The 22,499-nt window shown below is 38.0% G+C and overlaps 1 non-coding gene across 1 annotated transcript; it reads left to right on the forward strand.

Moving 5' to 3' along the window:
- Nucleotides 1–249: 249 nt before the first annotated feature.
- On the forward strand, nt 250–375 carry LOC115836825. The gene has a single exon (XR_004031833.1). It is a non-coding gene; the product is annotated as a U4atac minor spliceosomal RNA (small nuclear RNA).
- Nucleotides 376–22,499: the final 22,124 nt, after the last annotated feature.

Here is a 22,499-nt window from a genome sequence, read left to right on the forward strand (position 1 = left end):
TGCTGTTCTCATGATAGCAAATAAGTCTCACGAGATCTGATGGTTTTAAAAAGAGGAGTTCCCCTGCACAAACTCTCTCTTTTTGCCTGCTGTCATCCATGTAAGATGTGACTTGCTCTTCCTTGCCTTCAGCCATGATTGTGAGGCCTCCCAAGCCATGTGGAACTGTAAGTCCAATAAACCTCTTTCTCCTGTAAATTACCCAGTCTCAGGTATGTCTTTATCAGCAGCATGAAAACGGACTAATACACCATCCTTTTCTTGGGATTGCACTACTTTCCAATGAGTGCATAGTGAGGGAAGTACTACTAATGCCTACACAACACACCTGTATCAACTAGAGCTTTGCTTTACCTTGGTGCAATTTTTGGAAAAATGAAAACCTGCTAAAAATAAGAAAAGTAATCAATTTTGTATCTTTTAAAAAATATAATGATAATAATAATAAAAGTCAGAAAAAAGAAAAGGGAAAACATACACTCTTGGTGACAATGTAAACTAGTTCAACCTCTATGGAAAACAGTATGAAGATTTCTTAAAGAACTAAAAATAGAACTAACATTTGATCCAGCAATCCCACTACTGAGTATCTACCCAAACGAAAAAAAAATCATTATGTAAAAAAGACACCTGTATTTGTGTGTTCATCACGACGCTATTCACAATAGCAAAGTCATGGAACTAACCTAAGTGTACATCAACAGTTGACTGGATAAAGAAATATGGTACATATACACCATGGAATACCAGACATACAAAGAAGAGCTGGTACTAGTCTAACTGAAACTACTCCAAAAAGTCTAGCAGGAACAATTTTTTTCTAAGTCATTCTATAAAACTAGTACCATCCAGCCATAAAAAAGAATGAACTCATGTCATTGGCAGCAACATAGATGGAGGTGGAGGCCATTATCCTAAGTGAACTAACTCAGAACCAGAAAATAAAACACTGCATGTTCTCACTTATAAGTGGGAGCTAAGCAGTGGGTACACATGGACATAAAGATGGAAATAATAAACACTAGGGATTCCGAAAGGGGTGGGGGGGGTGAGAGAAAGGGCAAGGGTTGAAAAATTACCTATTGGGTACAATGTTTCGGGATTTGCATAATGGGTACACTTGAAGCCCAATCCTCATGATTATGCAATATACCCATGCAATAAACATGCACATGTGCCTCCTGAATCTAATGTAAAATAATTTATTTTTAAAAAAGGAAGTATTTGTCTACGGACTATATTAAGTAATTTTCCATTAAAAAATTAGTCAAAGATCATCAACAGATTAATGGATTTTTTAAATGTGATATATGCATACAATGGAATATTATCCATAAAAAGAAATGACATACTGATACATGCTATAATGTGGATGAGCCCTGAAAATATTATTCCATGTGAAAAAAAAAGCCAGACATAAAAGGTCGCATATTGCATGAGTCTATCTGCATGAAATATCCATAATAGGCAAATTCATAAAGACAGAAAACAGAATGGTATTTGCCAGAGGCTAATGGGAGCAGGAAATTGACAGTGACTGCTAAATGGGAATGGGGTTTCATTTCAGGTGATGAAAAGGTTTTGTAACTAGATACGGAAAGTGTACAACGTTGTGAATACACTGTCAATGAATTGAATGCTATAAAATGAGTAATTTTATTTTACGTGAATTTCACCTCAATAGAAAGAATTAAAGATAAATATACTGGCCAATCAGCATTCTATCACCAAAGATAACCAGAGGTTACTATATTAAAATGAGTTCATTCTAGCTAAAAGCAAAATTTTAAAAGATGCTTGTCTGTAAACCAAACTTTTGTCCTCATTAACCAGACAGCTTTCTTTGTTGTTGTTTTATTTTGGTTTGCTTTTGGTTTTGGTTTTCTTTTTGAGATAGAGTCCTGCTCTGTCACCTAGGCTGAAGCACAGTGGCACAAACATGACTCACTGCAGCCTCGACCTCATGGGCTCAAGCAGTCCTCCTGCCTCTGCCTCCCGAGTAGCTGGGACCATGGACATAAACCACCACACCTGGCTGATTTCTTTTTTTGTAATTTTTGTAGAGATGAGGTCTTGCCATGTTTCCCAGGCTGGTCTTGAACTCCTGGACTCAAGCAATTCTTCCATCAAGGCCCCCCAGAGTGCTGGGATTATATGAGCCACTGTGTCCATCCCAAACAGCTTTCTAATTACTGGTTCTGTATCCAAATTATGTTTAAACTAAGAAATGAAGTAGCCTTGAGAGGTTACAAAAGCATTGCATGCATTATACCATGTTCAATTATAAATTTATTTATTAACTTTTGGGTTTATATAATAAAAATGCTAATGATAAGAAGAAGAACCACAAAAGTAACATTAGCATAAACAATAACTGTCACATCTAATGTTTACTGAGCTGTTAGTATTGCCAGGAATTGGGCTAAGTGCTTGACAAGCATCATTTCATTTAAGCTTCACAGTTTCCTATGAGGTACTATTACTATCCTAATTTTTCAGATAATGACATTGAGACTTACAGAGGTCAGATAACTTGACCAAGGTCAAGATCTAGTAAAATGGAAAACCAGAGCTTCACCAGACTGTCTCCAGCCACGTGTGTGGTTAATTTCTCTGCTAAATTGCTACGCATAAAGCTTTTATTAGTCTGCCATGCTTTGTTTAGTCTTCCTGATGCTGGACAAATTCAAGCACTAACAAAACTAAGTTTCTAGGCCAAAAAGTGAGGGCCAGACCATTTTCTGTGGCAGCCCAGGGTCTTAAATAAGCCCTGACTTGGTATGTTGACAAGCTGATATACCCAGACAGTGTTTCTATCTAGTCGTTCTTTAATGTTAAATTTATGAATCTTTAAAATATTAGGAATTACATGCCCCAAATAGGAAATCTATTAAAAATGACCTCTTAATAAATATTCTTTCATTCAATAACTTATTTAATGAATCACTAAAATATCTGAGTATATCTGTAAATAGGTTTTTCCATTTTAGACACATAAAAATATGTTTATAAAGACATATTAAATGTTGACAATAAAGGCGACAACAATTTGGGACCTCTAAATTTGTATAACCCCAGACAATTCTTCTGATCCTTTGCCCTACAAGTAGTGTGCTGGTGACAATAACAAGGTTGTATTATACTCACAGCATTGGTTCTACATGTATCTTATTTTTAAAAGTAGTTGTAAAATAAAGCTTCCATTTATTTGATCCTTATGAGAAATGGGTCAGTATTATTGTCAAATATTAGTCCATTGAAACTTCTATATTACAGTACAAATGACTCTTCATCTGAAATTCACAAAGGAAAATATTGATTACCCAGATTGCTTATGGGAGTGGGAATCCTGATTAAGTATTCTGGATTATAAGAAATCCTTTTACATTTATTTAATGATTTAGTCACTCCTTAAGAAGTATTTGTGTTGACTTTACTGAATTAGTAAACATAGCAAAGAAAAATGATGATCTCTGAGATCTGAGAATTTTGTCAATTCCTAAAATGCATTCTTAATATTCTCACCATAATTAACACAAAGTAGACATTCAAAAAATGAATCGTGGCCAGGCGCGGTGGCTAACGCCTGTAATCCCAGCACTTTGGGAGGCTGAGGCAGGCAGATCACAAGGTCAAGAGATTGATACCATCCTGGCCAACATGGTGAAATCCCATCTCTACTAAAAATACAAAACTTAGCTGGATATTGTGGCATCCACCTGTAATCCCACTTGGAGCTACAAAAAAAAAAAAAAAAAAAAAAAAAAAAAACTGGATATTGTGGCATCCACCTGTAATCCCAGCTACTCGGGAGGCTGAGGCAGGAGAATCACTTGAACCCAGGAGGCAGAGGTTGCAGTGAGCCGAGATTGGGCCACTGCACTCCAGCCTGGTGACAGAGCAAGACTCTGTCTCGAAAAAAAAAAAAAATGAATTGTTTTTTCTCCAGAAATACCAATTTCAGTCTTGGAAATTTGGAAGCCCAAAGTGACTAGATAGTTGAAGATTCTGTGGTCCATTGCATCCTTGCATTAAAGTCCCATTACTAAAAAAATCACAGGACACTAACAAAAGAGTAGTACTAAATAATATATACAAGTTTCTTCTGATCAACCAATTTTTAATGATTATTCAATTTGAACACAATCAACCCATATTTTATTGTATAGGCAAAATGGGGCATTAGCAATAGCATGGGCTTTGGAATCCAAATCATGTTTAAATCAGGATTCATTGATGTTAAAATTACCATTTAATAGGATATCAGGGAATACTAGACAATTTATGAGGATCTTCACTGAGCCCAAGTCTTCCATACTGAAAATGGGTGTAATAATTCCTTTTTGACAGGTTCTTACAAGGAAAGGATCTAGTACATAGCCTGTCACACAGCTGGATCTCAAGAATGTTTGTTCCAATCCTGAAACAGGCAAAAATGTTGAGAGTCAAGAAAGAGAGAAAGAGGTCTTAAAATGGTAACAGCTATTATTACTTGAATACTAATATTGATCTTTTTGTTCATTTTATAAGTGACACTTCAAATCAGGTCATACTTTCCAAGTCTAACAAATAGAATTCAGGAAGGGAATATAGTCTCTGTTATTCTATTGCCATAAGAATCCAGGAAAATCAGAGAGAAATCAAAACATGACTAATAAATGTGACATCTTATAAACTTTTTTGTCCTACTTTGTCAGAATTTTCATAGGTTTACCTTTGGTTTCAGCTAAAACATCCTTATTTTGTCTAAGTAGGCCATCCCATTCTTCTAACTGTAAATTCAGCTCATGCTCTCAGAATAGGATCCTTTCCCCCTAAGGCCTTTGCTTTCCATTTAATACCCTCTGATACTTTTCTCCAAAACCCCTATAACAAATATTAACATACATGCAAGGAAAGCAAGCAGAGTTTCAAAATAGGCCAGGGGTGGCCTTCTTAAAAATAACTCTGAGGAACAACATTTGTATCCAATAAAAACATGAGCAGAATTCAAAATAGTTATGGTGTGGGACTTGTACATATATCTGCTCTTTGAAAAGGTAAAATAAACAAGAAAAATTCCGTAAAAATCCAAACCAAAGGTCACCTGCCATCACCACCACTCTGCCCTTTCTAATAAACACTTATTGGCAGAAGCAGGAGGGAAGTCTACGTTTCTTGCCTCTTGAAGTGACAAGCACATTCTTTCCTCATTCACCAAGCTGCTTTTCTCCCTCCAAAGCTCCAGCTGTTCTCAAAACCCAGACATTGCTCCCTTCACTGGCTGGCCTCTAGCTCTGACTCTCAGCCAAGACTGCTTCTCCCTGAAACCTCTCAGGGACACTAACAGCCAGGACTTGGAAGGCTGTGCCTACTTAAAGCAAGTTGAGTTTTGGCAGGGAGAGAAAGAGGGAGAGAAAGGGGGAGAGAAAGGGGGAGAGAGATGAATGGGAAATACTTTGTGTCAGCACAAAAACTCAAACAATTGTGTTTGGACAATGCCTGGTGCTCTGAGGCTGCCAGGTGATGGTTGATGAATCTCATAGTGGTTTTCACATTTTAAGGCTGTGGGATCCTTTCTCATTGTTGTACACAGTCTGGGACCCCCAAGTTCTGCTGCGGAAAACATGAAATACTTACAAGATAAATATGCCAATTATGACTACAATTTCTTTCTGCTATCATATGAATATGAACACTCATAGGACCACGAGATATTTGGAGAGGCAGGGGCGTGGATTTTTAAACCCATTCATGTATGTAGATAAGCTCCCCAAAGGACAATGTGAATTAATTCTTCCTCAAAGATTATAAGAAGTGGCTTATTTATGTTTCTCCAAATTAATATTCTTCCTTCGTTGGCCATAAGTGTGATGGTGATGGGAGAAAAGGAATAAAAGGCACATTTGTTCACTTCCAAGTCCAATGAAATCAACACTCAGAAGAAAAGGCAAATACCTGCAAATTTTTAGAAATTCTGGTTTTTAGAAAATGTTAAAGCTGTCCTATATTCAAACTATCCTGACCTGGCTGGTAACCAAGAATCATTTTTTTAACTTTACACAAAGCTGTTAACCACTGTCTACAGCATTTCTTGAAATTACAATACATTAACTTGTCATGACATTAAGAAGAGACGTTAGCCAAAGACTCACCAGTTGAACTAGTTAGAATATAGATTTGTTAATGTGTGAAAAGGACCTAAAAACAGAGGAAAGACTAGTTTCTTTCTCACTCATAACAGTATGACTCCGCACCATGCAGAGCCAAGAATTCTGGCTGTTTCTATGTTTCACCATCCCAAGGGCATTTCTGTCATCTGCATGGTCTAAGATGATCTTCATTTCAGCCAAAAGAAGTAGAAAAAAGGAAAAAAAAAAAAAAAAGGGAGAGTTCACCACTTCTTTGTAAGAAAATTTGCACATATCATTTCCACCTACATTCCACCAACCATAACAAGGTCATGTGGCCATAGTCTGAAAAAATATTCTTTATTTTGGGCATCCATGTGCCAGCTAAATATCAAGAAATCTATTGATTTAGCATAAGAATTGGCAAGCTATATCCATGAGCCAAATCTGGTTTTAAGTGAGCTGCAAGCTAAGAATAGTTTTTACATTTTTAAGTGGTTAAAAGAAAATCAAAAGAATAATAATATTTTGTGATGTGAAAATTATGCGAAACTCAAATTTCAGTGTCCATAAATACAGTAGTACCCCCTCATCCACAGTTTCTGTTTCCATGGTTTCAGTTACCCTACGTTCGACCGTGCTGGGAAAATATTAAATAAAAAATTCCAGAAGTAAGCAATTTGTAAGTTTTATATTGTGTGCTGTACCGAGTAGTAGGATGAAATCTTGTGCCACCCTGCTTCATCCTGCCCAGGATGTGAATTATCCCTTTGTCCAGTGTATCTGCACTGTAGATGCTACATTAGTCATTAGTCACTTAGTAGCCATCTCAGTTTCAGATCAACTGGCCATTTTGTGATATCCCAGTGCTTCTGTTCAAGTAACCCTTATTTTACTTAATAATGGCCCCAAAGCACAAGAGTAGTGATACTGGCAATTCGGATATGCCAAAGATCAGCTGCAAAGTGCTTCCTTTAAGTGAAAAGGTAAAAGCTCTGGACTCAGGAAAGAAAACAAATTGTGTGCTGAGGTTGCTAAGATCTACACTAAGAATTGGTCTTCTATCGATGAAATTGTGAAGAGTATATTGTTATAATTATTCTACTTTTAGTTATTGTTCATCTTTTACTGTGTCTAATTTATAAATTAAATCTTATAGGTATGTATAGGATAAAAATATAGTGTATATAGGGTTAATACTATCTATGGTTTCAGACATGCTTGGGGCTCTTGGAATGTCTCCCCTTCAGATCAGAGGGACTACTGTAAATTTTTATTATAACAGAGCCATGGTCCTTCATTTACGTTGTCTATGGCTGCCTTTGTGCTACAATGGCAGAGTTGAATAGTTGTGACAGACATCATATGGCCCACAAAGCCTAAAATGTTTATTATTTGGCCCTTTATTTAAAACATTTTTCCGACTTCACTTTGGAAGAAAGAATAAATCAGGTATTGCTGGACAACTAGCTAACTCAGCCATACCAAAGTGGTAAAATTGAATGGAAAAGGGGGTGGGCTTTGAAAGGGGCTGCAAATGAGCTGTATTTCTTTAAAAGCTTTTAATATAGTAGCATTGTTTATCCATTTATGCATTAAAAATTACCCCAAAACTTAGTGGTTTAAAACAATAAAAGTGTATTATTCAGTTTCTGTGAGTCAAGAATTCAAGAGTGGCTTATTTGGGTGGCCCTGGCTCAGATTCCCTCATAAAGTTGCAGTTAGGATGATGGCATGGGATAAAGTCTCATTTGAAGGGTTGACTGGGGCTGGAGAAGCAACTTCCAGATTGATCATTCACGTGGAAGCTAGCAGGAGGCATCAGGTGCTTGCCACATGGGCTTGTCCTGCATGGCATCTAGCTTCTTCCACAGTGAATTATGAGACAGAGAGACAGAGTAAGGAGTAAGCCACAGTGCCTTTTATATCATCTTCAGTGTCTCACGTTGTCACTTTCATTATATTATTTTCATTAGAAGAAATTCATTAAGCCTACTCCAGCCCATATTCAAGGGAAGGAGAATTATCTTCCACCTAGTGAGGGGAAGAATGTCAAATAATTTTGGGGCATTTAAAAATCATCACAACAGTACTTGAGATTGCTTTAAAAAGCAGATAATTTGTCTTCAGAAAATGCTACAGACATGAGACTAGTGATTATGAAATAAGCCTAAGTTATTTGACCAGGAGAAAAGGATAGAGGCTTATGTTAGAGATGGCAATCAGGTTTTAGCTCTCTCACCTACCACAATTAATTGGTAGTAGTTGCTTAGAGTACTATGTTGAGAAGGATTCCTATTAGTAGCTATCAAATACACATATTTTCTATCATTAGAGTAAAAAAACAAAGTTCAAATAATGAGAATTTGGAGAAAAAGCAATTTATGAAGCATGTCCAAGTCTCCAGAAAGCTTATAAAACCATGGCTCTTGGGCAGCTTGTCCAGGATGTTTCTCTGGAGTCCTGGTTTCCCAGGAGAGATTCCCTTTCTCTCTCCCTCCCTTCCTTCCATCAAACCATCCTTCCTTCAACAAGCACTTATTGAGTACCTATGTTTTAGACACAGGTATTCTCAGCTGGGTACAGTGGCTCACGTTTGTAACTTCAGTGCTTTGGCAGGCCAACGTGGGAGGGTTCCTTGAGGCCAGGAGTCTGAGACTAGCTTGGGCAATATGGTGAGACCCCATCTCTGAAAATAAATAAATAAATTTAAATTTAAAATAAGTCATAGTTACTCTGGCTGCCAGAGATAGAATAAGAAACTAGATAAATATCTCCCTCTCATGGTAAAATATAAATTTCTGTCTTCTGTAAAATGTCTGAAATTTTATTTTCCTTTTAAGAAGCCATACATCTTATTTCTGATTACCATCTCATTACACTAGATATTTTAGATTAACATTAAATAATAGTGGTGATAATTCTTGCTTCCAATCCCTCTATTGCAGGGTTTACCAGAATATGCATCATGTAACAGCATTTCCACTGGGTGTTAATAGACCTCATTTGAATAGAAGGGTTTTATGATCATATAAGGCTGGGAATGCTGAATTTTAAAATGTTAAACAGAGTTGTCTACTGTAGGCAACTTTAATGTGCCCATGGTCCAAAAAGATGGTGTAACATGCTATACTCCCCAAAGTTATTTGAGTTTAAAATGTTGTATGTTTTTGTTTTGCTTTTACAAAATGCTTGTTCAGGTGGTCTGGAAAATCCAGAGGAAATCTAAAGTCATTAAGTTTCTTTATTTCCCTTTCAGTCACATCAGCTCTTTTGTTTCCCTAAGATCATAGAGTTCATTGAAACACATAAATGTCCATTTTTACAACAATATACAAATCCTAGCTAGAAAGGAAATAGTGGTAATTACTCTCATACGGTAATTATTTAATGTCTGAGTATTTTAAAACCAAACAAGTATTTAAAAACACATAACTTATCATTATAAATTCATTACAAATATATAGGATGTTTGCACATACATACAATTATATAAAGAAATGTGTATGTCTGTGTGTGGTGTGTCTGTGTCTGCGTGTGGGGGGGTGTGTGTGTGTATGTGTAACACTTTGGAGTCAAAACAACTCTCCAGTTACCTGGAAATATATATTTATTAAATGCACACAATTGTCAGACAACTTATTAGTCATTAAATACAATAATGAGAAAGAGAGAATGCATTACAAATGTTAATTCATTCATATAATTAATAGCTCAAAGGATTGTAGGGAGAAAATCACTAAACACATCATTACCATAATGGCTAGCTCATAAATAAAGCACAGAATTCAAAATGAGGACATGTCAAGGGCTCTGCATCACTTAGGATTTATGTGTACTGTATGTAACAGATATCTGATGACAGCGTCTTAACCAAACAGCCGCTTAACCTCGCATAATTTGCCTTCCATAAAAAAGAAGTGCAGAGAAAAGCTGTGCAGTGGGGTCATGGTGTCAGCAGTGCCACGTGATCTATTTCCTTGTCACTCTGTCATTCTTATTATGGGACTTAACCTCTCATCTTAGCTGTGGGACGGTCTCAAGTGGACTATTACATTCAACCTCACTATCTTTTTTTCAAGAAAGAACAAGAAGGAAGAAAGCATAAAGGAGTAGAATCTGGCAGTTTTTTTTCTTTTTTCAATTATTTTATCAGCTGAAGATGTCATGTAGTTACTCCTAACTGCAAGCAAGTCTGGAGAAGTACTTCAGCTGGGCCCATGGAGGCACTGAGAAGAATTCAGTCTCTTAAACAAGAAAAAGTGAATAAATATTTGGTAGACGACTCACCCTGTCTTTTCCAGACTCTTACCTAGTCTGTGAGGGTCAGAGAAGGTTAAAGCTAACAATAATAATGTTTCATAAGTAGATATATTTGTTTCTTTCTAACTCATCTCCTATTTATTATACTTCTAACTTAAAAATACCCTCACAATTTAATTTAGCAATTTACTTTTGTCATAAACACAAGTTTTCATGGAATTCCTACTACTTCCTTTAAATAACAATGAAAAAACTGTGTAAATAATTTCCATTAAATGTTTGAAATGTTCAACTTCACTGTGTTAAGAAATGGTGGCTTCTGTTTATATTTAAACTGTTCTTGCCAGCAAAAACAATTGTTCATATTGGCAGAAGTAGAACATTTGCCAACATGAAAAAGTGGTGTATAGCACTTTTTTTTTTGTATAGCATTTAGCATACCATAACACATATTTTCTTTTTCTCACAAATCTAGTTTAAAACCTTAATTTTTTTTATATAGCTGTGGCCTCAATACTTCAGAATTTTAACTTTTTTTCAACCTTGTAGAATATAAAAGTACGTGTGTAAGCATATAATGCCAAGAAAAGTTTTCTTAAAGTTATTGCATTTCTACTTGAAATTCTGGCTTCATTTTGCATAGAACATGGTGAATGCCTTCTTATCTAGAAGACAAATATATTAGTACAGTCACTAATCTCTCTACTAATACCTTAAATATCTCTTTGATTCTTCTTGACATCCAAAGAGCACTTTTCACTCCTTTTTAATTTATTTTAGAGAAATCTAATTTCATGTTATCAACTTTCTTTTTTTTTTTTTTTTTTTTGAGACAGAGTCTCGCTCTGTCACCCAGGTTGGAGTGCAGTGGCGCGATCTCAGCTCACTGCAAGCTCCGCCTCCCGGGTTCACGCCATTCTCCTGCCTCAGCCTCTCCGAGTAGCTGGGACTACAGGCACCCGCCACCATGCCCGGCTAATTTTTTGTATTTTTTTTTTTAGTAGAGACGGGGTTTCACCGTGGTCTCGATCTCCTGACCTCGTGATCCGCCCGCCTTGGCCTCCCAAAGTGCTGGGATTACAAGTGTGAGCCACCGCGCCCGGCCCATGTTATCAACTTTCTAATATTCATCTTCTACAAATGGCTGGTAGTATAGGTATTGGGTAACTTTCATTTTTAACAAATTTATATGTCTATGAAAATCAAGATGGTTGTTTCTAGAAACCATATTCCACCCTCCTAAATTTAATGCATTAAAGTACCATCTATGAAGAATCAAGTTCAAATTATCCACAAAAGTGCATGCCTCTCAATGTTCAACCATGGGGAAATGTCTTACTGTACATATGATGAATTATGTCACCATGTAAAATGATAATGATAAAGACCATTTAACAACATGTAAAAACGTTTATAATTTATGAACCAGATTGCAAGTTTAGAAAAATTAAATCACTAAACACACCAAAACTAGGAGGTAATCTGCAATAATAAAGTAATTATGATAGAAAGTCTATATATTTTTCAGCTCCTTACATTTTTCTATAGTCAGATTTTTCTTTAATGTGCATGTGTTATTTTGATAATTATGAAGAAAGTGGTAAAAACAACTTAATAAATAAAATCTTATTTCTAGCATCTTCCTTTTCTGTACTTTTTAACGTTTTTGGTGGGGGGTCTTTTTTGAAAATGCTCAGCAGTCTCCTCCATCCCCCTCTGCCACTTCCCTTAAAAAGGGAGCCCCTCAGCTGGGCGTGGTGGCTCACCCCTGCAATCCCAGCACTTTGGGAGGCTGAGGCGGGCAGATCATGAGATCAAGAGATCAATACCATCCTGGCCAACATGGTGAAACCTCATCTCTACTAAAAATGCAAAAGTTAGCTGAGCGTGGTGGTACATGCCTGTAGTCCCAGCTACTCAGGAGGCTGGGGCAGGAGAATGGCTGGAACCCGGAGGTGGAGGTTGGAGTGAGCCAAAATAGGACCACTGCACTCCAGCCTGGGTGACAGAGTGAGACTCCACCTCAGACAAAAAGAAAAAAAAAAAAGGGAGCCCCTTTTGGCACACCCCTTCAGAGACTTACCCCACTTTTATAATCCTTCAAATTCATATGTGTCCCATTTTCACTGGCCCTACCCACTGGCTAGGTGCCTTTTAACTATCTGTTTCCACTTGGATATTTTAACAACCTACCTGAAGTTTAGTTTCCCAACTGTAAATAGTGATAATACCTCTTCCTATAATCATTATGAGGATTAAGGAAAGTAATAGATATAAAGCACTCAAATTAAGGTGCCTACCACAGTTGCCCCCGTTACACAATACCAGTAACAATATCAATAACAGTACTAATAATACCCAAATACATACATGTGTATTTTAACAAAGTTTTGGTCAAAAGAGCTTTCAAGCAATAGAAAAGACCTGTGGAAAAGTTACTTCAACCAGAGCACATGGTAAGAAATGTGAAAAAAGCAAGTGAGATTCAAAGAGTCTAAGGGATTACACTCAATTCCCCAGCTGGCGAATGGAAGAACAGAGACAGGAACCCCAATGCCTGGGCTCTGAGTGTGTTGCTCTCTACATTTGAACATCCTCATCGGTGCTCAGCACTTGCCTGGATGGCTAGTACAGCTGTCTGCCGAGAAGATGTCCTTGTGTTTTTCCTCATTGCTGTATATACAGCCTTCAGACAATTCCATAGCTCCTTGGACATTTGACCACCCACAACTCAAGAATAACTTTCCTTTTGCCATTGGCTCTTAGCACACATAAATTGCTAATCCTTTCTCAAACTGCTAGGTGAACCTCAAATTCTCATGGGACTCATATTTCTTCCAGAGGGCTCATTAGGTAAAGGGAGATTCCAAGGAACTCTTTCCTGATTGTTCCTCACTGGAACAGTTCAGTGTGAAAAATAATGACCACTCCTATGTTCATGTACCTAATTGCCTCTGTCTATCCTGTGGCCTTCAATTAAAGTAAGATCACCATCCGGTTTTTTCCAACCTTTTGTAGCAAGATTGAGAAGGGATGGGGTGGGTTTTATTGGACACTGAGAGGAAGGTTCCTGTAACAGCCACATAAAGAGGTAATGTGGGAAAGCCAAAGCAAGCAGACGGATTTAAAACCAGCTGGAACACGGCCAGGAAAGAGGTTAACACCCTAAGCTTTCCATGAACTTTTCTACTGCGAGTCCTAAGCCAGAGGATCCTTCATCATCAGAAATTATTGGAAACCTGGTTTCAAACTCCCTGGAAAGATGAAACAAGAAATGCCTAACAGGGAAGGATTTACTTAGGTTAATTGATTAATTAATGACCACACTTCAACGGCTCAAGCTTACTTTGTGGGTGTAAATATATGAGTAATACTCAAAACCACAAAACTAGGAGCAATAAAAGAGCTTGGGTTGAAAGTTCTACTTTCAGAATTATCCTGATTTTCCTCTGGGCAACTAGGGAGACGAAAATAAAGAAACCAACGGGAAAACTCATAAATCTGTGACTCTGGAAGGAGAGGGTCACATTCTACTTGGAGAGAAGACGCTTTACCAAGGTCCAGTAGGAATTACTTTCTGTGATGTGTTGGGAAGTGAATCCAGAGCAGAAAGGTCCTTTTCAATTTGTATCTGGACTCGTCTACCTTGCCATTTGGCTCACCCACACATTACCACTGCCTTTACCCCAGGTGAGCTCCACACACCAAGTCACCTCTGAAATAGAATTACACTTCTGATGGACCTACCTCCTAAATAGCTCTCCAACCAGGGATGAGTACCTGGGGACCCAGTAGAACCCCCAATTTGTATTGACTCAGAACCCAAAAGAAAACGAGAAGAACATGTGAAATTATCAAGGTTTTTGGTCAGTTCTCTGGCTATGAGTTAGTAATTTCTTTCCACCAGATTTCTGGCTTCTCCTTGTTATGGTTGAATTGTATTACCCACTACTCAAATTCATATGTTGAAGTTCTAACCCCCAGTACCTCAGAACGTGACCTTATTTGGAAATACAGATGTTGCAGGTATAACCGGTTAAGATGAGGATATACTGAAGTACGGTGGGCCCCTCATCCAATATGGCTGGTGCTCTTATAAAAGAGGGATATTTGGACACAGACACTCACAGAGGAAAAATGATATGAAGACACACAAGAGTCATGTGATGACAAACACAGAGATTAAGAGTGGTGCAAGCCAGGGAATACCAAGGATTGCCAGCAAATGCCAGAAGCTAAAGTGGTAAGGAAGGATTCGCCCCTACAGACTCAAGAGGGAGCCCTGCCGACACCTCAATTTCAGACTTTTACACTCTAGAACTGTGAAACAATAAATTTCTATTGTTTTAAGCAACCCAGTTGGTGGTACTTTGTTATAAAAATGCTATTTTAAAAGGCCGGGTGCAGTGGCTCACACCTGTAATCCCAGCACTTTGGGAGGCGGGTGGATCACGAGGTCAGGAGATCGAGACCATCTTGGCTAGCATGGTGAAACCCGTCTCTACTAAAAACACACAAAAAATTAGCTGGGCGTGGTGGCAGGAGCCTGTAGTCCCAGCTACTTGGGAGGCTGAGGCAGGAGAATGGTGTGAACCCAGGAGGTGGGGCTTGCAGTGAGCCGAGATCCCGCCATTGCACTCCAGCCTAGGCGACAGAATGAGACTCTCTCTCAAAAAAAAAAAAAAAAAAAAGAAGTGCTATAAAAGTAACACAGTGATCGATCACTAAAATTTCTGTAATGATCTATCAAACAGACATATTTGTTACACAAATACGAAACTAGCTCACTTTGAAAAATATTTGTTACCCACTTTAGAGTCTTTCACTTTCTCAATTTCTGAGAGAAATTTCAACAATGAATTTGCCAAAATTTCTCAAGTAACTATTTACTTTTTACTCTAATTAGAGTCTCCTTGTTTAGGAAACTAAAGTTAGATAAAACTAGGGCAAAATCAACCCTACATATTGGAAATTAAACATTTTAGCTTCCTCCTCCCCACTGATTATGTAAAGAGATAATTTTTTAAGAGTAAGATCATGACTCATATAAAGTTATAACTCTCATATAATGTTAACACATGTTGATATGGTTAGGCTTTGTGTCCCCACCCAAGTCTCATCTTGAATTATAATCTCCATAATCCTCATAATCTCCTCATGTCAAGGGAGAGACTAGGTGAAAGTAATTGGATCATGGGGGCATTTTCCCCTATGCTGTTCTCATGATAGTGAGTTCTCACAAGATCTGATGGTTTTATAAGTGTTTGGTACTTCCTTCTGTGTTCATTCTCCCTCCTGCTCCCTTGTGAAGAAGGTACCTTGAAGAAGGTACCCTTCACCTTCCACTGTAATTGTAAGTTTCCTGAGGCATCCTCAGCCATGTGGAACTGTGAGTCAATTAAATCTCTTTCCTTTACAAATTACCCAGTCTGAGGCAGTACATTACAGCAGTGTGAGAACAAAATAATATACATGTCAAAATTATATTTAACTGATTTATTAATGAGGGAATCAATAATACACAAAAATAACTGCTTTGAAAGAGAATTCAAATAGATAGAAGTAATCAGGTATACTAAAATGAATTTTCTAATTGATGCATAAGGTGAGATCAATTGTACCTTTTTTTTTTTTTGAAACAGGGCCTCATTCCATCACTTAGGCTGGAGTGCAGTGGCATAATCATGGCTCACTGCAGCCTTGACTTTCTTGAGCTCAGATGATTCACCCGCCTCAGCCTCTCAAGTGGTTGGGACTACCATGCTTGGGTAATTTTTTGTATTTTTTGTAGAAACACGGTTTCACCATGTTACACAGGCTGTTCTCAAACTCCTGGGCTCAAGAGATCTGCCCACCTCAGCCTCCCAGAGTGTTGGGATTACAGGCTTGAGCCATTTCACTGCATTTATAGGAACAGGAACTACCATCAATTTTCTACAACTAAGTATTATAAAGTAGCTCAAAGGCAATGAAGGTGCAAATTTTCATAGGATCAGATAACCTAGAAGGATGCATTAGACATCTAGCATCCCCCTGAAAGGACTTTCACTAATCTCTTCTTACCCATTTCAATCTCTTTCACAAGTTTTCCTGGAATATTTCTTCCCTGTGATCATAATAATCTCATATTGTTGTGATCATAAAAGAAGACTCATCAACTTCGGTCTAGTTATTTATATAAGTGCTGTAAGAGTGTTGATTATATTCCAACAGTGGCATCTATAGATTTAGCTACATTATTCTCTTCTTGAGGTCCCCAAAATTTAGTGAGGTTGCTGACCTGAGAAGAAGTGATCTTCCCTATCATCTGAAAACCTGGAACTTTGGGAGCCAGTTACAAGGCCAGTTTTGGGGAAGGAGCGTGGAGGTACGTTTTGGTGGTGAAAGTAAAGTCAACCTGTCTACCTTAAATCATGTATGACTGGTCATACCTGATTAACTGAGAATAGAATCATTCATTCTCCAATACAATACTGCAAAAAAGGCCTTGGCTACACAATTGATTTGTCTAACTCTATCTTGGTTTTGAAAAAAAAAAAAAAAAGGCTGATTTTTACCAAACCTATGCAAATAATTATATTGCCATAAAAAGTTAGGAGACTCAGTAAGAGTGTCTGATTTGAGTTCAAAATAGACAAAGAACATAGACAAATAAAAGCTCAATTGAATTCTCTAGTGTCTCTCACTCAACAGCGAATAGGTTTCTATCATCTATTTACAGATATTGACAAATAATTAGACCAAAAAATCAAATTCCCAATCACTGTTGCCACTAGAAACAGGAATAAATTATTGGACCTGCTCAAATCAAAGCCAAAAACAGAGGCCGAGCGCAGTGGCTCATGCCTGTAATCCCAGCACTTTGGGAGGCCGAGGCGGGTGGATCACGAGGTCAGGAGATTGAGACCAACCTGGCTAACATGGTGAAACTCCATCTCTACTAAAAATACAAAAAGTTAGCCAGGTGTGGTGGCAGGCACCTGTAGTCCCAGCTACTCAGGAGACTGAGGCAGGAGAATCGCTTGAACCCAGGAGGCAGAGCTTGCAGTGAGCCGAGATGGCACCAGTGCACTCCGGCCTGGGCAACAGAGCAAGACTCCATCTCAAAACAAACAAACAAACAAACAAAACAGAACACAAAATCAGCGGGGAAAAAAAAAACCTACAGAAACAGAGTCTCTAAAATTCACTCTATAAGCCAAGAAGAGGGCTTGATCTGCCCACACCTGGGCTTCATCTGCTCATGAGGCTTACTTCTCCAGCAGTGCTATCAACCTGGCTTTGTCAGGTGGATCTAGGTGGTATCTCAGTGAGACCCATGAAATTATAAAGGGATAATTTCTTAAGACTAAAATTATGACCCTCATTTACATTTCAATGAATATGTGTCAAAGCTTTTTTTCTTTTTTTCTTTTTTCTTTTTTCTTTTTTATGAGACGTAGTTTCACTCTTGTTGCCTAGGCTGGAGTGCAGTGGCGCTTGGCTCACCACAACCTCTGCCTCCCAGGTTCAAGCGATTCTCCTGCCTCAGCCTCCTGAGTAGCTGGGATTACAGGCATGTGCCGCCATGCCCAGCTAATGTTTGTATTTTCAGTAGAGATGGGGTTTCACCATGTTGGCCAGGCTGGTCTCGAACTTTTGACCTCAGATGATCTGCCCGCCCTTGGCCTCCCAAAGTGCTGGGATTACAGGCATGAGTCCCCATGCCCGGACGTGTCAAAGGTTTTTATTTGTTTATTAGTGAAAGAACCAGTAAGAGATTAAAAAATTGTTCAAAGAAGAATTCACAGAATAGACACATAGTCAATCAGGAATGCTGAAATAAATTTGCTAATAGGTGCAATAGTGTGCTTGCCTCCTCCATAAGACAGAACCAATTTTACCATCACTGGACAAAATCTGTTTGAATTTCTATGAGCAGAAATCATTTGCACTACCATCAGTTTTTTTACAACTTTAAGAGTTGTAAAACAGTTCAGAAACAATGAAAGGTGCAGTCCTCTATAGATTCAAATGACCCCAAAAGATGTGTTAGCCATTGAAAACTATTCTACTGAGCTGGGAGGTTGAGAGATGCTTAGAGTCATGGTACCAGTAAGGATCCTAGCAGTGGTCAGATGCCAAAGACCCAGGGCTAGTCTCCCACCCTAGTGCTGATCTTCCTTATCCTTCTATTCCTACAGAAGGGAGATTCCTGTTCTGAGTAAGAAATCCATAAATTTATGACTTCACATTCTTACTGCCTCCTGCCCTTTAGCTTCCAGGACATCAAGGAGATGGGGGCCAGAAGTAAAGAGTTCTGGGAATGAAGCTAAAAGATCCTTTAGTTTATACATGAGACAGGAGAAAACTAAGTGTGGGATTGTATAGATGGAGAACAGGGATGATAAAGGCAAAGCTAAAGGGTGAGTTGAGGCTTACTTGATTGTGTGTATTTGAGAAGTGAGAAGAAGGGTAGATAGGGGACAAGAGAGATGGAAGGGGGAAGACAGAGAGAGTCTCAGTCATCATTCTACTGTCAGGCTTGACAGTCAACAGAGATTCTAAAGTCCTTACCACAGTGAGTGTCTGGCATAGTCAGAACTTAGTACATAAGACACAGACATGGCCACAGACTTGTAAGGATGCATGGGATAGACAGGGAAAAATTATATGAACTTAAGGGGAAAATTAACTACTCAAAAAAAGATTTTCAAATTTGTGGGTGAACCCTGTTGACATAGCCTGATAATTGTCAAACTTTGAGACTTAAAATGTAGAGCCAGAGAGTTATCAGAAGTTGTCAGAAAGAACTACCTCTTTGCTTCCTTTTCTTTTTCTTATTTTATTTGCACTTAAAAATAATGCTGCAGTGAATAGATCTGTATACATAAATGTTTCCACATATTATATAACTTTCTCGTAAAGAATTCCTGAAAGTAGAATAACAATGACGAACACTGAAACACAATAAACTGTTATGTAAATATAACCATCTAAATTCCCACCAAACAGTGCAGGAGGTCATATTAACTCTTTGAAATGAATGACCTAAGTGACAATAAAAAGCTAGGGTGTAAACTGATTTAGGAACCACTCATGTTCCTTCCCAAAAACTGCACTGTACTAGCTTCTTGTCCACTATGTCTCCATTTTGGAGTTCCTGGAAGTGATAAATGTGAGCACTGGAGCTAGAGGAAGCTTTGGCCTGAAATATACCAAGAGCTCAGTAAAGCAGCAGTAGCTAGCTCAAGCAGACCAGAAGTTCTAATTTGAACTGTTCTATTTCTTTGATTAATCAAGAATAGAAGACAGCTATCTTATAATAAATTCTTTTTGTTGGTAGACATTACTGCTGAAAAACATAATAGGGAGAAATAACTAGAGGAAGATTTGGTGACAAAAGAAGGTAGAGAAAATTACTTTAAATCAATGTTAAATCATGATAACTAGTCAAACAAAAAATAACCAAACAAAAAAAAATCAATGTTAAATCATGATGCATGCATTTTGATGGAAAAGAGAGGCTTTAGCCAAGAATTGAAAAGTGAAAGACAGCATCTGTCAGCAGATAAGAAAAGTTGTGGGCACAGGGGGAATTACCAGCCTCCATTGGAGCCCTGAAATCACCTGAGTGCAGCTGACTCAAGTTTCTCAGCTTGTTAGAACTATTAAGTCACAGAACCTGTTTTTATCCCACAAGGACCTGTTTACTGGATTGTGAGTGAGCCCATTACACATGAATACCATGGCCTACTGATTCTTGTTTCCTTGGAAAAGTGTGTTTCCTGCTTTGAACTGTCCTGTACCTTGGCTCCATTAGGTTTCCATCTGCTTAGGTCAAGCATGAATCATACACTTAATAGGTGCAATGAAAATGCATATGGCAATGTGGCAAGGTCATGCCTCAAACTTTATACTCAGATATACAGGGGGGAAATAATCCTCTTATTTTAAAGCTGATCTAACTCTTACGCCAATTAAAGACATCTCCATATCTTCCTATTTCTTTCCGGTTAATTTTTTTTTTTGAGTAAGTTCTCAGTCCTCTTAGAATACTTCCCCTTCACCTTTCTCCTCTCTAAAATGTTGTCTGCTGGTATGAGGGAAATCATGATTTTAAGTAAGACTGCTTAAGTTTCTCACCTGTAGGCTTTTATGCATCTCCTTGTAGCTGTGTCTTTGAAGTTGTGAGGTCAGGTTTAGCCCCTGGGCATTTGTGATGACATCCACTGACATGCGGCTGGTCACTCCTGGCCCTATGGGAGCATCATGCAGACACCCACTGCTGAAGTCAGTGGGCCCAGCCATTGGCTTGTTTTTAGGAAGTCCCCACACACTGCTGCCTCACTGCCCTGAGCCCACATCTCTAGTTCTCACTGTCTTCACATCTCCTGCACTGTGGAATCAGGCACAACACCTCAGGTTCATTTCTCCACCCTCCACCTGTGTTTCTTTCCCTCCCACACCATGTTAGATGTAGCCGAAAGCAACAATGTGCATAAAGGCCTGCACATATAACCCATCCCTATCTAGATGGCTTTATGGACTTCTCTCAAGACTCAAACCCAGGAGAGAGGATAACAATGTTACAGGTACCTGACCAGCCTGTCCTACTTTCTCCTGTCTTAAACATTTCATGATTTTGTCAATTCTAACACACACATTATTTCACATTTTAACATTACTTAACAGATCTTTCGTTGGCTTGTACAAGAATTTCTCTTGGATAAACATCAAAGAATATGCTAGACCATAGGGCATAACAACAATGAACATACCACTTCACACAGCACAGGACAATATTAAAGTACCTATCACCACATGTCCTGACCAACATTTCCTATGCACATTTGTAACGCTTGCTGTTCCACCAGCCTTAACATGGCATCTCACTCTAGCTTTAAGTTAATTTCTCTGGTTACAGCATTTGAGCTCTCTTTATGAACTTATTAACCATTCAGATGTTCCTCTTTAAATTGCTTTTTCATATCTTCAGCCAATTTTTTCATTACTTTTCTAGTCTTTTTCTTATTAATGTTGCAATTGATGCCTTTCTATATATTAGTCCATTTTGAGTTTCAGGCACTGTAGCATCTTTTTATCTTTTGGTATTTTCTTTTTTTTTTTTTTCATTCATCTTTTAACTTTGTGTATGGAGTCTATTGAAAAGAAATTCTTCATTTTAATATGGTCAAACTGAACAATGTTTTTCTTTATTATGCATTTTTGTTTCTTACATAAAAGGCCTTTTACCAACCCTTGGGCACAGAAATACTTTATTCAATTACCTTCGTAATTTTTAGCTTGCAGAAATGTCTTTAATCCATACCGAATTGCCTCTATATATAGTCTAAAGAAGGGAACTGAGCTTATTTTTCTTCATGAGCAAGAATTTTCCTAATATCACTAAAATCATTACTTTTTTCACTATTTTTAATGTGTTACTTTATTTTTTAGCTATTTTTTAAAGTTTTCCATATACACAGGTCAATTTCTGAACTTTTTATTCTATTCCATTAATCTATTTGTTCACTCCTTAACCAATATATTTTTTAACCATATTATCGTTGAGTGTCTTAATATCTGGTATGGTAAACACTCTCCTTTCTCTTTGTTTTCAAATATGGCTTAGCTATTCATGGACTTTTATTTTTTCAAACATATTTTAGAGAGAGTTTTTAAAATTCTTTTAAAAATATTGATAACATTTTGACTGGAATTGTATTGAGTTTGTAGATTAGTTTGAGGTAAATTGACATCTTTGCTACATTAAATCAGTCTGTTTATTTAAAATCTCTTGGGCCGGGAGCGGTAGCTCACGCCTGTAATCCCAGCACTTTGGGAGGCCAAGTCGGGTGGATCACCCAAGGTCAGGCGTTCAAGACCAGCTGGCCAACATGGTGAGACCCTGTCTCTACTAAAAATACAAAAATTAGCTGGGCATGGTGGCAGGTGCCTGTAATCCCAGCTACTCGGGAGACTAAGGCAAGAGAATCTCTTGAACCCGGGAGGCAGAGGTTGCAGTGAGCTGAGATCGCACCATTGAACTCCAACCTGGGCAACAAGAACGAAACTCTGTCTCAAAAAAAAAATCTTTTCTATTTTTAATTGAGTTTTTAAAATTTCTCCAGAAAGAGACTGGCT

Source organism: Nomascus leucogenys, chromosome 9 (genome assembly GCF_006542625.1).
Source record: "Nomascus leucogenys isolate Asia chromosome 9, Asia_NLE_v1, whole genome shotgun sequence".
Taxonomy (NCBI): Eukaryota; Metazoa; Chordata; class Mammalia; order Primates; family Hylobatidae; genus Nomascus; species Nomascus leucogenys.